The sequence below is a fragment of the Talpa occidentalis genome, unplaced genomic scaffold (assembly GCF_014898055.3).
Source record: "Talpa occidentalis isolate TD23 unplaced genomic scaffold, MPIMG_talOcc4v2.1 talOcc4.1431, whole genome shotgun sequence".
Lineage (NCBI taxonomy): Eukaryota > Metazoa > Chordata > Mammalia > Eulipotyphla > Talpidae > Talpa > Talpa occidentalis.
In genome coordinates, this window is record NW_023601469.1 from 1 (window position 1) to 13,642 (window position 13,642).

General features: G+C 49.0%; 1 pseudogene; it reads right to left on the reverse strand.

Annotated features, from left to right (window-relative positions):
- Positions 1-1,644: 1,644 nt before the first annotated feature.
- On the reverse strand, positions 1,645-12,354 carry LOC119245493 (golgin subfamily A member 2-like; annotated as a pseudogene).
- Between the last annotated feature and the right edge of the window lie 1,288 nt (positions 12,355-13,642).

Here is a 13,642-nt window from a genome sequence, read left to right on the forward strand (position 1 = left end):
GGAGGGTTTAAGCAGGGGGCACAGGGTGTCCAGGAGGCCCCGTCTTTCCCAGGCTACCCTGGAAAGCACCTGGACGTCGCTGTCTTCATCTGAGCCCTGCTGTGGCCACGGGGGCAGGGTGCCGCCTAGAGGCTGCGCGTAAGGCCCTGGCTGGGAGCCCCAGAGGAGCAGGGGGAGAGCAGAGATGCCCAGGCTGGAAGCCATTATTTCTGGGGGCTGGCACCCTGCTTTCCTTTCTTCCATAGGACTAGACCAGGTTTCCCAGTCTTGGTCACTCCAGCAGGACCTGCTGGCCCTCCCCAGGCAGTGTGCAGCCCACAGGCCCAGCAGGCAGGAGCGCTGCAGGAGCGCAGCTGGACATGCTGACACCGCGCAGTGCGCAAATCGCCACCCTGAAGCCTGCCCCTCTACCCTCAGGACCCAACCCCGGCGAAGCGTTTCAGCCCAGGTCCCAGGGCCGCCGTCGAGACACACGAGTCCAAGCACACGCGGTGAATTCGGTTTATTCAGAAATAAAAGTGCAACAGCCCGGAACCAACCCAGTCCTGGCCTCCTCCGTCTGTCCCAGGCGAGTAACAAATAAGTTTCCTTGATGCCAAATAATTCATAGAAAGCTCCTCTCCCTGGGTGTCACAGGACAGTGTGCACACCGCAGGGTAGCCCTACGCCCTCTGCCCGGCCTCCACACAGCCATCGCGGCCCGGCCTCTCAGCCAGCCCAGTTTTCCACATGGCTGGGGGAGTATGTGTGTACCCCCACATTGCCTGAATAGCCATGCATCCCCCCTCTATGGGGGACTTTTGTAAAAGCAGCAGCAAAGGCCACCCCTTTGCAGATCTGGGGTGGCCTCCAAGATAGGTAGGCACAGAGGCCCACAGGACTTTTTAAAGACGGCAAGTGGAGGCCACCCCTTTGTGGACTGGGGCAATCTCAGGCCCGTGGGGCATTTGTGAGGGGGGACAAGGGGAGGCCACCCCTTTGCGGACTGGGGTGGCCTCATGCCTGTGGGACTTTTGTGAGGGGGGATGGGGGAGGCCACCCCTTTGCTGATGGGGTTGCTCATCCCACGGGACTTTTGTGAGGGGAAGGACGGGGAGGCCACCCCTTTGTGGATTGGGGTGGCCTCACGCCCACAGGACTTTTGTGAGAGGGGACAGGGGGAGGCCACGCCCTTGCAGTGAGGGGGACAGGGAGAGGCCACCCCTTTGTATTGGGGTGGCCTCATGCCCGAGGGTCTTTTGTGAGAGGGGGACAGGGGGAGGCAATGCCCTTGCAGTGAGGGGGGATGGGGAGGCCACCCCTTTGTGTATCTGGGTGGCCTCAAATAAGCACTGCTCTCTCTGTGGCTAGTCTAGACAGGTGTTGGTGCCCACCTGCACCAGCTGGTATCTCTGGATTGAGCCCCATGCAGGGCCTTCAAAGTGCTGCCCTGCTCCACGTGGTCGGGGGGCGGGGGCACCTTTCCCTAAGATGCTAGGGTCTGCACCTGTTTCCCCCATTGGACAGGGGAGTTATTATCCCCCTTTTGTAAGCTTAGGGATAGGAGGACAAATAGGAAGGAGAGCCAAAGGACAGGGTGGGAAAGCCCGGGGAACAGGGATGGGTTCGTGAGGGCCAGGTGGGGGCAGAGCCCCCGGCCCCATGCTGGTGGCCTAGACCACCATTATCTTCACCACCTCGTTGTCACCAGTCCAGTAGAAGAAGGGAATGCACGGGCTGTTTCCAGTGGAGACGCGTTCCCGGGGGCTCTGTATCTCCGGGAGAGTCTGGCCCAGCTGGGCCTCTCCCTGGGTCGGCCACATGTCAGCGGGGAGGCTCACCTCACTAGGTTCTTTGGAGAGACAGAGATGGGGCGCTGAGTGCCGGGCGGAGGGTGCTCTTCCTGCCCTGCCGCCCGCACGGGGCTTTCCTCACCTTAGCCCTTGGCAGCACCAGGCTCCTTGGGCGTTGGGGATGCCGGTGGGCTCAACAGCAGGGTTCTGGTTGGCTGCTTGGAACTTCGCCCGCCATTCACTGCGCTCCGGGCCACCTGCAAAACCAGCTTTTGCAGCTATAACAGCTTCACCTGGAAGGAAGGACATTTGCTCCGAAGCCCGCCCCCCCTCCAGCCGCACCACCAAGGAGCAGAGCTCCGACTACCTTCATCTCCTCTTTGTCCTGGGCCAGCCGGCGGCTGTGCTGCTCCTCTCTCGCGGCATTCCTCCCTCATCACTGCTCTCTGGTGCTGGTAGAGCGGGATGTATTCTCCTAGGGGGAGGGCGCGCAGGCAGCTCAGCTGCTGGGGTCTCACCAGTCTAGACCCCGGCCCAGGGCGCCAGCCTCCCCGCTCACTGATGGTGTCAGTTTCTCCAGACAGCTGGATGCATTGATGCTCCAGCTCCTCCACCCATTCCTTTAAGTTTGCTTTCTCCTGCATGAGCTCGGTAAAGCGGCCTGCGGCCAGACACCGGGCTCAGGGCTCGAGGCCCTGGCCTGCCCAGCACCCGGCCCGCCCAGCCCTCCGGAGAACCACACTCACCTGCAGTTTGTCAATAGCTCCCTGAAGGACCTGATGAGTCTCCCCAGGCACACGTGCCCCCCTTCCCCCTCCAGTCCCGGAGGCTGGGGCCTCCATCTTCTTGGGCTCCTGGGCCCATGGGGCCACCTGCTGAGGCAGGCACTGGCAAAGCAGCTTTTGCTCTGTGCAGCCTCGCCCACTCTTCCTCAGCACTGGCCAAGGCCAAGCTACAAAATGCCACCTGTGGGCCAGAGGTGCTGGGTGCCCCTGTGGCCAGGCAGGGGCCTGGGAGGCACACCTCTCGGGGCCTCAGTGGGCACATCTGAGATTCGAGGCTGGTGTTGGTGCCTGCCCACTGGTCCCCAGCAGAGGTGGGGGAAAGGGTAATCAAAGGGAGGGAAACCAAGAAGAAGGGATGCGGGAGGGAGGGGGAAGGTGGGGCAGGGAAGGGGCCTACTGGCCAAGCTCACCATGGCCTCGCGGCTGTCCAGGTCGTCCGGGATGCTTAGCTTTGGCAGGAGACCCTTGTCCTCCTCTTCCTCTTCCTCCTCACTGCTCAGTCCATTTACTGTTAGGGGGCAGCCAGAGGGGCTCAGAGAACCCCTGGGTTCTGAAGCAGCCCTGAAAGCCAGCAAGCTCTGCCCCCTCCTTTCTCTGCAACCCTGCATCAGCAAGTCCCCAAAGGAGAAGGATCCAAGTTGTCCTAGGGGTGGCTTCCATCTCTTGCAAAGCCGTCCTCTGCTGAAGTCCCACTCACTTGCTCCAGTCTGAGCCATGAGGTTCAGCTGGGCCTTCAGCTGCTCGTTCTGCTTGCTGGCAGCCTCCAGGTGGCCCTAAGGGGTCAGGAAAGAGTGAGGAGGGATGCCGCTCGCAGGTCTTCCTGCTCGGGCGGCCACCTTGGGGTCTGGCACTCCAACTGCCCCACCTGTATATCCTGCAGGTCTTGGCAGGCCAACTCCACCTCCATCTTGTTCTGCTCTCTTTCGTGCTGCATCCAGTGGACAAGCTGGGGTGTTAAGCAGCACCTGCTTCTGTAGGACGTCCTTCTCATTGGCCAGCTGCTGGTAGGCGTCCACGTGCTGCTGGTAGGCAGCCATGTACTGCTGAAGGTGACTAAGGTACTGGTCCCACTGCTGCTGCAGCTCCTGAGCCTCTTGATGTTTCTCCTCCGCCTGCAGGGGAGACACGGCGGGGTGAGGGCAGGCGGCGATCGGTCTCCAAATTGTCACCGGAACCCAGATGCCTCAGTTAGACACTACCTCAGGGGGACCAGTAGTGACCATCACTACTGGCCAGTGCTGCCCAGCACTCCTGGTGACAGGGGACTGGAACTCTGCTGGTACTTCTGGCGGACACTACCTGGGTGAGCTAGACACTACTTGTGGCTACATTAAGCTGTTGCCCATTTGTAAAATGAACCCCAAGGTGGTTGTTCCCAGAGGCTGAAGTCTCTTGCAATTGTGCACATGGCTGAGAACCACAGTGATGAGTCCCCTACCAGGCACTATCCTTCCATCGGCTCTAGCCTGTAAGCCCATATTGATGGGTACTGCGTTGCTATGGCCCTTGGTTTTGGCGCTGGGGCTTTTTGGCAGTTCTGTTGTCTTAGAGCCCGGGCAGGTGGGTGGCCACTGCGGCCTGTCCTGGCATCCCATCCTCATGCCCTGTGACTCGCCTTTTCAGTTGGGATCCCAGGAAGAAAAGGATTCAGAGGAATGGACACATTCGGGCTATGTGAAGGGTGATTTCACTGGGCTAGTTAGGGATGCTCAGCCAGCTGGTAAAACATTGTTTCAGGGTGGGTCTATGAAGGTATTTCCAGAAGAAGTTAGCCTTTGAACCAGCAGTCTGAGTAAAGATGGCCCCTACTACGTGGTTGGGCATCGTGCCCAATGAGGCCTGAATAGAACAAAAAAGGGGTGAAAGTCTCAGTGCTGAGTTCCACCCACAGCCAGGGAGCTGACCCAGCAGACCTCTCCTGTCTTGCCCATTGCTCGCCTCAGCAGTGTATTTCAGTAGATCTACCTGTTTTGCTCCCTACTCTGTCCCCGCACCTCTGGCCTACACCCCAGTTCTTGTATGCATAAATAAATAAAAAATCTTTAAAAAGGGGGGGTAGAGGGAGGGAGAATTTGTTTTTCACTTGGGCTGAAGCATTCAGTCCTCGTTCTCAGGCCTTCAGACTCAGAGACTTATACTTCAGACTCCCCAGTTATCCTGCTAGTTCTATTTTGGGCTACAGAGCAGAGAAAACAGAAAAAGGAGATGGCTGTTAGCTTAGAGTCAGGAAGGAGGAAGAGGAGTTCTGTGCTCCAGCACCCTCACCCAAAGGTGGTAGGACCTGAGAGAGGCCCAGCCCAATGACAGGACCATATGGCACCTATTTGGGCGGGGCTGGCAGAGTCCCTGTGCTGAGCCCATCATGGAAATGGTGGGGGACAACCTGAAGGGTCAGGAAACATGACATCTCAAAGCTGTCTGGAGAGAATGAATGACCAAGGACCAAGTGTCCCCTCAGCAAGCCCCAGAAGTATAACATGCACAGGACTCTTGGACATCGTGGGCACAATTACCACCAATGTGTTGAGAAGTGGGCTCAAAATAGAAATTGTTTTTAAAATAAAGGCTTAGTTGTTTCACCTCTGTCTGCACTCAGACTTTCTACAAATGTGTGTGGTATATATTAACACATAGTCTAGAAGGAGCAATTTATATTGGTTTCCTTTGGAGAGAGAGACGGATATAAGTAGAGAGACTTTTCATTTTATCTTATGTCCTTTCCAACTAACATATGCCCATGTTAGAATTTTCAAATTGAAAAAAATATATTTAAGTAATAGATTTCATTTGATCTCTGTACAAGTCTATATTGTAAAAGTATGTTTTCCTCATGTAAACACAGTGCAAAACAGAATGAAAGGGTTGAGTAGTGGGTATCTGTAGGTAGCCTTATGTGACTTGGCATCTTGCAGGTTTTTTTTAAGATTTATTTTATCTATATATGCATACAAGAATTGGGGTGTAGGCCAGAGGTGGTGGGGGTGTGTGTGAGAGGATTCACCAGAGACAGTGGGGAGCAGAACAAGTGGATCTACTGAAATACACTGCTGAGGGTCGCAGCGGGCAAGACAGGAGAGGTCTGCTGCGCCATGTGGGTTAGCTCCCTGGCAGGGATCAAACTCTCAAACTCATGCTGCTGATAGCTTGATAGGTTTGAGACTTTAACCCCTGCGCCACACCAAAATGCCAAAACTGCACTTTGCAGTTTCTATGAAGTTAAAAATAAATACAACAGCAGGGGTAGGGTGGGGGGGAAGAGTAGGCAGAGCACAGAAGATTTTTTAGGGCAGTTTATAAAATACTCTATATGACACTATAGTGATAGATATGTGTCATTAAACATTTCTCCAAAACCATAAGATGTTCAACACTAGGAACAAACCCTAGCGTAAACCATGGACTCCAGATGATTGTGATGTGTCATTGTAGATTCATCACTTCTATTAAATGTACCACATGGGAGGCTGTGCCTGTATTGGGGTCGGGGCTGTGTGGCAACATGCCCGTACCTTCCTCTTAATTTTGCTATGAATCTGAAAGTGCTCTAAACTAGCATTAAAATGAATTTTAAAATATAAAGCAAATATGACATACATTTCACTCCATTAAACAACCATTTTTTCCAATTTATAAATTATTAAAATTAGTTTCTGATAAAAATCACTTAATTCTCATCCAAAAGCGGGATGGGGACTGCTGAAAATAAATTGCTCAGCCTGGAGCCTCCCTGATGGAGGAAGGGCGAGGGGTTAAGATGCAACCTATGAAGTTATCTGCAGCCACTGCAGCACAAGTTGGATCTCTGGCCAGGGAGCTGCCCACATGGCACAGCAGACCTCTCCTGTCTCGCCTGTTGCTCCCTTCAGCAGTGTATTTCAGTCAGTCTGCTTGTTCTGCTCCCCACTCTGTCTCTGGTGGATCCTCTCACACACACCCACACATCTCTGGCCTGTACCCCAGTTCTTGTATGCATAAATAAATAAATTTTTTAAATAATAAATTTTATTTTTATATTCCCCCATACAATTGCAAACGCCCCATTCTGACCCCAATCCTTCCCCTCCCGCCCCCCACCCCCCAAAAAGTGTCTCTGGTTCATAGTTTTTTGTTGATTTTGATTTTCACTTTCTTATATTCATTTTCCTGGTCCCTTATTTAAGTTTTCTAGATTCCTGCTATGAGTGAGACCATCCAGTATTTTTCTTTTTCTTTTTGGCTTATTTCGCTGAGCATGATCCCTTCCAGCGCCATCCATGTTGCTGCAAATTGCATGTGTTTATCTTTTTTGAATGCTGAGTAATATTCCATGGTATATATGTACCACATCTTCTTGATCCAGTCATCTATTTTTGGGCATTTGGGTTGTTTCCAAAGCTTAGCTATTGTAAACAGTGCTGCTATAAACATAGGGGTGCAGGTGCTCTTTGGAATGGATGTTTCTGTGTCCTTTGGGTAAATGCCTAGGAGTGGAATTGCTGGATCATATGGAAGCTCTATGTTTAGTAGGTCCAGAAATCTCCACACAGCTCTCCATAGTGGTTGGACCAGTTTGCACTCCCACCAACAGTGCAGAAGAGTTCCTTTTTCTCCACACCCTCGCCAACATTTGTTGTTGCTAGTTTTTTTAATATGTGCCATTCTCACTGGTGTGAGATGGTATCTCATGGTAGTTTTGATTTGCATTTCCCTGATTACAAGTGATGTTGAACATTTTTTCATATGTCTGTTGGCCATTTGCATTTCCTCTTCAGAGAAGTTTCTTTTTAGCTCTTCTGCCCATTTTTTGACTGGATTATTTTCTTTGTTGTTGCTGAGTCTCATCAGCTCTTTGCAGAAATTTTTTTTAAAAATTGCTCAGCCTGAGACCATCATGAAGCAGTTCAAGACATCTACCACTAGATGGCAGCATTTTCCCACAGAAGCTACAACCAACCAGCCAAGACCATCTCTGCAACCCTTTGTAAAGAGTTAGAAACCTTAGAGCGCCCCGATCCTCACCATCTGTTTTTCAGAAAACCTCTCCAGGTGGTGCAAGGAGTTAAGCACTATGAAGCTATTGGCAGCCACTGCAGCACAAGTTTGATTCCCCATCAGGGAGGTGACCCACATGGCTCAGCAGTCCTCTCCTGTCTCACCCACTGCTCCCTTCAGCAGTGTATTTCAGTCCGTCTGCCTGTTCTGCTCCCCACTCTGCCTCTGGTGAATCCTCACCCACCACTCCTCTGACCTGCACCCCAACTCTTGTATGCATAAATAAATAAAATAAATCTTTAAAAAAAAATTAATCTCCAGGTAGGGACCAGTCCCCGTCTTGCTTCCACAGGTGCACACACTCCCACCCTAGTTCACTTAGAATATCCTGTTACCTCTGTACAGGTGTGACTGTTTTAAATACACATGCACACACACACACACACACACACACACACAAAACCACCGCCACCCCCCCTAGATGTCCAACATAAGACAATGCCCCTGAACCAATAAATCTCAAGGTTCAGAGGGATCTTGTATCTGTTCCTTACTTTTCTGTTTTGTTTGTGGGTGGGTTTTTTTTTTTTTTTTTTTTTTTTTTGGTTTGTTTGTTTTACATTTTAAAAGGACAGGTTTATTAGGAAAAGGAGAAAGGGAAAAAAAAAGAGAGAGAGAGACATCTGCATCATCACAGGCAGCCAGGGAGGCGAGCTTCCTTACTGTTTTCGACATAGACTTCCCAGGAGAAGGAGTACATTAAGCAACAGTTTTGGTCTCAGGATTTATTGGCTTCCCGAGGTAAACCAGGTCAGCATCAGTGGAGGTTGTACTGTCTACATCCAGACTGGCAGGAAACCACAAACAAGTGCACTGCTGGTATTTATGAGCAGTTCCCCATGCTGGGCACTGGGAGGTGACTTAATCCCCTGTTTCACTTCAGGTAGCTCATGTTCAGGTTGGGTTAGTCACTTCCCTATTATCACACACTACCTGGTAGTAGGAAAGAGATTCAAACCCAAATTTGTCTGCGTCTAAACCACATTTTTCAACTATCGCTTTATTGTAGCACTTACAAACTTTACTGTACCTTTTCCTATAATATTGGGGAGAGGGGATTAAAAACAGACAGTTCTCTAAAAAGAATTAGTGTCACCTGCAGTTTATTTTTTCTTTTACTAAACGATTCAGTCATATTACACAAAGAATTTTACCAAATGCTAAATAGACGTTTTCCTACCAAAGCCACACTTAAATAGACTAGATGTGGAATTCCAATCAACATGAATTCTCACAAGTACTGCAATAGCGCTTCAAATGCCTCGTTACCATGGAAAAATTTATAAGTTACATGAAAATTGCCACACTTGTTCTCAAAAATGTTAACAAATAAAAAAAAATGCATTCTTAGTTTGAGTGAGATGTTATGAAAGCGACCCAGAAGCCCCTTTTTTCTATGCTATTACTGGCCACCGGGTCATTACGATCAACAAATCAATATGGGCTTAAGTTCCGAACAACTGAAGTGCTCATCACTCTCCATGCTGCCTTGGTCAGACCTCTTCTGATGGTGCTCTGCTCGAGTTATGACATTTTAAGATGGGTTTTGGTAATGAGAGAAAAGAGATCTGGCCCCAACCTCCTCAGCTGGTTCTCCTACCACAAGCTGAAGGAGGAATTATTTAATGAGAATATAGCTTTTTTTTTTTTTTTCCTGGCTCTGGCAATCCGGTGCAGGTCTATGAATAGAAGTTACATAGAGTTTACCTTGTCATGAGGAAGAGCCTGTAACACTGAGTGTGGTCTCATTCAGTGGAGGTAAATGGTGAGGGCATCAATAAATATGTAAGGAACAGAAGAGATATATAAGCAGAAAATTCTTCCCTGAAATGATATGCTATGCCAGCGATGTTGGGGTGAGCACCCATAGGACCTTCGCAAGGTAAACAGACCAGGAAAAAAAAAAACTAGTGCACTGTAACTATAAAGTGTAAAATAGACTCTATGAGGAATAGCATGCAAAGATGCCCATCCCAGGGGCACCTAACCCTGCCTCTGGGTAGTCAGAGAAGGATTTCCAGAAGAGGGGACCCTGGTTTGAGACCTAAGTAGTGAATGGGTATTAACTGAATAAAGAAATTTTATTTGTCTTGGGGCTCAACCTCAGGAACGTCCCAAGTATGATGGGAAAGCTCTCCCCACATGCAGAAGGCAGGGAGAACCAGAGAGAGAGGCAGGCTGGTTGGGTCGGTGGCACTTACAATGAACTCACAAGCCTGACATAGGAAGCTTTGTCTTTGGCAGCCTCTGGGATGAGCTTCCCACAACCCCGGCCAATTCTCAGAGGTTTATAGAGGCTTTGACTGTGTCCAGTTACATGCCGTCCAGAGAACCTCAACAACACATCACAGCACAGTTCCCAAGGCTGTATACTAGACAGATCCTGGGGTGCACATTTCAAGAGGCAAGAGCAGAAGGTCCATTTCAAGGAGAGGGGATAGCTCTGTACATTGAGGGTCTGGCTCGCAGGTCAGCGGGCAGTCATGTTCTCTTGGTTGCCCTCCCCAGCAGGGAGAGAGGATTTTTCCCTGAGAACAATGTTCTCTTGCCAAAGCAGTTTTCTGTGACCTTCACATGTGTGACCTTCATAAACACCAAGAGCCCGTTGTTATGTTATTTTCTGCTGCATAACAAGGCACCCCAATATTCTGTATCTTAAAACCATGACTATTTAATTAAGGTGGAGGATTACTGGTGCTTTAGTTGTGGGTGTGATGTGATAACAAGATTGAAGAAGTATGAATCTGTGCCCCTAAAAACATATACCGTGTTGAAACCACCGCCTCAATAAACAATTATTTTTCTAAAAAGGAAAAAAACTAAAAGTCTTAAGTATCAAAAAATACCCACACCCACTTAATGCTCATAAGTTTGCATTTAGGCTGGGGGCATATGGGAACTTCTCCTGGCTCTCTAGACTCACTTATGGAGTACCTTATAGCTTAACAGGGATGGCCTGGCCAGACCTCTTTATGCAGAGGTCTCAGCACTATGTTCCACGTTGGTGAAGAAGGACACCATCAGGTACTTGGCACCCCAGGCTCTGGCAAGTGAAGAGCATCATTTCCGCCACATCATATTGGTCAAAGCAAATCCTAAGTGTACTTTGGACTCAAGGAAATGCAAAACAGAATCTCCCTTATGATGGGGGGAGCTGCTGAGAAAACCCACTGGATGGAGCTAGAGAAGAGGCCACAGACTGGAACTCAGTCTTAAAAGATAAGTAAGATTTTCTGGAGGGGAGTGGGGAAGCACATGGCATTAGGATGGCCTGAAGGTGGCACAGAGCACAGATAGCCTACCTGCAGAAGACCATGGGGCTTGGCATGAGGCCAAGGGAACAAAATCGTGGGAAAGATCTATCAGGAAAATAACTGAGCACAATCCCACCTGCATTTGATGATTTATGGGATGATTAATATTGGCCATATCCAATTAAAGATGAGATCATGAAGCATATCAAGGAAGCATGTCTGGCCTCCCTGGTGGCAGAAGGGGTTAAGCACTGCACTATGAAGCAATCCACAGCCTCTGCAGCACGAGTTCGATTCCTGGCTGGCCAGGGAGAAACCCACATGACGAGGCAGACCTCTCTTGTCTCACCCGCTGCTCCCCTCAGCAGTGTATTTCAGTCACTCTGCCTGTTCTGCTCCCCACTCTGACTCTGACGAGTCCTCTCAACCCCACACCTCTGACCTGTACCCTGGTTCTTATATGCATAAATAAATAAATATTTTTTTAAAAAAGAATACAGTTTCTAAATCAAATGCCCAAAGTTACCCATCCCCTTGTGGGTAAAAGTCCACCCAAACAGGATTGGCCCAGAGCAAGGCCCAAAAGCACCTTCCAGTGGGGACCCACAGAAAAGGATCAGAAACAACCAGACAAGTCTGGGAGGAAAAAAGCAAAATCAAAATCAAGATAAAAGCTGCCATTGTCACCTCCCCACCATCTCTCATCCACATCTGTTTCGACCAGTCCCTGACCAAAATGCAAGTGCAGGTTCTTCATGTGTCTCTCTGATCCATGTGCCTCCTCCAGGTCTCCTGGGTCCCCATCCTGGTTCTTTTCTTCCTCTGTCCCTTCTGCAGCTTCTTCTTCTTCCCTGCTCAGCTCCACACTCCCTTGGGTGGGGCAGGAAACCTGGAACCTCTCCCTTTCCTGGGGACCACCCTGTTACAATGGGGCTTTAAAATGCTGGTGGCACAGCAGGTTGAACACAGTGCTGTGAAGCTGTCCGCAGCCTCTGAAGTGAAGGTTTGATTCCTGGCCAGCCAGGGAGACACCCACATGGCATGGCAGACCTCGGCAGATCTCAGCAGACCTCTCCTGTCTTGCCCGCTGCTCCCCTCAGCAGTGCTTTCAGTCCATCTGCCTGTTCTGCTCCCCACTCTTTCTGTGGTGAATCCTCTCACCCTCCTGCACCTCTGGCCTGTACCCCAGTTCTTACATAAATAAAATAAAATCTTTTAAAAAAATTAAAAAAAAAAATGATTAGGGAAAGAAGGTCTACAGTCCCTGAGGCACAACTCCACTTGGCTTCCTTGCCCCTCCCTGGCCTGGTTCCACCAGCTTGGGAGCCCCACTTTATTTCTGTTCCTTTTCTCCTTAATAAACTTTTTCTTTCTCTAAACAAATGTACCTCTTTCCACTTGCTTGCCTGAGCACCAGCGAAGTTTCCTGCTGTGGCTTCGTGAGACACCACCCCGTGGTGGTCTAGTGGCTGGGACTCAGTGCTGCCATCACAGCCTGGACTCCATTCCTGGCTGGGAGACGAGGCCTGAAAAACTGAAATTACGGTATCAACATCAATCCACTCAGAGTTGAGGAGATGTGGAACATCTTCGGTAATGTTTAAAGAAGAAACAACAGGCCCAAAATAGAGTTGTTATTCCAGGGCTTCACCAAAACTTACTACTCAATCTAGCTGCAATTTAAGTCATTCTCAAAAGCGGAATTGTAAACCAGGGGGTTCCAGGTCAGCACTCACCAGGTCAATCTGCATGAGAAGACACTTCTGCCTTCCCTGAGGGAAAGTGGCTTGACCTGAAATCATCTCTTTTCTTCTGCTTGTAACTTTGCCCCACCCTCTCTCTGACTATAAAAGCCTTCCACTTTTCTACAGCCCTGGGCAGAGCCTGTCTACTTGCTCTGTGGGATGCTGTCCAATTCACAAATGCTCTAATAAGACAAATTTGATTTCCAAATTTATTCGCATGAATTTGGTTTTTTAACAGCAAGTTGCAAAAACACCATTACATGATAACGGACACTGAAACCCAAGGACTATTAAGAGAAAAATATGAAGGTGAACGACTACCATCCAAGCCAACATATATGCTCTCCCTCCAGTTGGGTTTTCCTTTACCTATTTGTTCTCAATCAGTAGGGACCAGACATTTTATTGTTAAAAGGCTGGAGAGAGAAAGAACCAAGGCAGCAATTCTGGAATTAATCACCTTTGGCAAAACAGAACAGATCACCCAAGTGATGGAATCAAATGATTTAAGCCACCAGCAACCATTTCCTCACATCTGTGGCTGGTCTGTGAGTATAAAGTAATATGACATATGATTAAGGTGTAGTCACAAAAGACTATCTCTTTGGATGTCGTTCCTAGCTCTTTGCATGAGACCAATATTGTTTCCCTAACTCCATAACTAGAAAAAGACATGAGGCATAGGGCACATGACAGAAAAAGAAAACTAAGAACCAATGTCTTTTATGGATATGGATGCAAAAATCCTCTACGGAATACTGGTAAAATGAACACACGCGTAAAAATAATTACACACTGACCAAATAAAGTTATCCCAGGAATAAAAGATCAGTTCAAGATACAAAAAAAAAATCAATGTAATATTTCAATAGAATAAAAACAAAAACTGGATGACTATCTCAATTGATTCAGAAAATGCATTTGACCAAATCCAACATCCTTTCATGATAAAAAAAAAAAAAAAAACACTCAAAAAACACAGAAATAGAGGGTTTGTCAGCCTGATAAAGGGCACAATGAAAAATGCACAGTTAATATTATACTTCTGGAGAAAT